We start from the raw sequence: 730 nt of genomic DNA, 5'->3' as shown, positions 1-730 counted from the left end.
TGTATTTCTATTAGGAATTTCTTTATTCTTAAAATTATTAAAAAATTCATTCGATTTTTATTTCGCCAGGGTGAACTAATGCGCTGGAGATTAATAAAGAAAATGAAAAATTTTCCTTAATTCTCATTAATCCGATGGTTGTTTTCTGAGCACGTTTCCTTTCGTACTATTAACGAAAAACATTTTAATTTCTGCTCGAATTACCGGGAGTTTAACGCGAAGCACTCCAAATTGCAGGGGTGGATCGTTAATTTTTTTCGTCCTAATCACTCAGTTTTTCGTTTTATTTGAACGGGACCCATCTTCTGCTTTAACGGGCTTTATTTTATGGGGATGGAGGATGATGTTTAATGAACAACTCTCAACCCTTTTTAAAAAAATACGGCGCTATTTACGTGTTAATTTCTGATAGGCAAAGGGATCGGTTTAAGAAGTGGAAACAAATTAGGGTGTTTTTGTTCGTGTCCAAAAATATAATGAATTGTAAATAAGAGCCCTTAGTTGCTTTGTTCGTGCCCAGAAATACAAAAAAAATACGTGGCATTTTTTTAAATTGACTCAACAATTTCTTAATAATTAAAAACCAAGCTATTTGCTAACTTTTATGGCATTAATTTGTTATTAACTATAAATGTACATGTTCCTAGATTATTACGAACACTATTTGTTAATTTACAGTTTATTTTTAACCAACCTAAGACCAACTATTAATTGTCCTGTTAATAATATT

Source organism: Agrilus planipennis, unplaced genomic scaffold (genome assembly GCF_000699045.2).
Source record: "Agrilus planipennis isolate EAB-ADULT unplaced genomic scaffold, Apla_2.0 scaffold154, whole genome shotgun sequence".
NCBI lineage: Eukaryota > Metazoa > Arthropoda > Insecta > Coleoptera > Buprestidae > Agrilus > Agrilus planipennis.
The sequence above is the reverse complement of the archived record's forward strand: the minus strand, read 5'-3'. Positions refer to the sequence as shown.